The 827-nt window shown below is 44.4% G+C and overlaps 1 non-coding gene across 1 annotated transcript; it reads left to right on the forward strand.

Annotated features, from left to right (window-relative positions):
• Nucleotides 1-367: 367 nt before the first annotated feature.
• On the forward strand, nt 368-439 carry Trnad-guc (transfer RNA aspartic acid (anticodon GUC)). The gene has a single exon. It is a non-coding gene; the product is annotated as a tRNA-Asp (tRNA).
• The last annotated feature ends 388 nt before the right edge of the window (nt 440-827 follow it).

Raw genomic sequence — 827 nt, forward strand, 5'->3', positions numbered from 1 at the left:
TTTTTTAACGTTGTCCGCACTTTTAAAATACTGACGTGTCTTGTATGACACGTCCTTTGTTTCAGCACTTTTTCCACCCAAGGGCAGTAAGCTAACTCCACATAATCGTAATAGAAAACACTAAGGAAAAAGTGCTACACATCATTAAGCAGAAGGAAAATTTATCAATTAAACATAAGGAAAGAGCAGCGCGATGTCTCACGCAAGATGGCGTGGTTACTGAAGATTGTCTTACCACAGAGACTTAACAACGTCGGCGAACATTTAGCAGACAACACTTATTTCACTATCCACTATCGAAATGATAAAACACGTGTAACATTTACGTCATTCATGTCTTCCCTCATTACGAAGGTGAAGTTCGGAGTCCTCGGTAGTATAGTGGTTAGTATCCCCGCCTGTCACGCGGGAGACCCGGGTTCGATTCCCGGCCGGGGAGAATATTTTTAACACATTAAAATAATTTCTAGCTGCTTTCATTCTCCAGAAAGTGTGTCAGTTTCACTGCCTGTTCCCTCTTACAGAAGACCAACAACGAACTACTTTAAATGGTTCAAATGGCTCTGAGCGTTATGGGACCTAACATTTGAGGTCATCAGTCCCTTAGAACTACTTAAACCTAACTAACCTAAGGACATCACACACATCCATGCCCGAGGCAGGATTCGAACCTGCGACCGTAGCCGTCGCGCGGTTCCAGACTGAAGCGCCTAGAACCGCTCGGCCGGCACGTACTACTTTATAACTCGCTCCAGTTTGGAAGCGTCTGCAACAATTTCGTGTTGTCTTCAATCCGAACACTGGTTTGGTACTGCTCTCCGTTCAAA

This window comes from Schistocerca cancellata, chromosome 10, assembly GCF_023864275.1.
Source record: "Schistocerca cancellata isolate TAMUIC-IGC-003103 chromosome 10, iqSchCanc2.1, whole genome shotgun sequence".
Classification (NCBI taxonomy): Eukaryota; Metazoa; Arthropoda; class Insecta; order Orthoptera; family Acrididae; genus Schistocerca; species Schistocerca cancellata.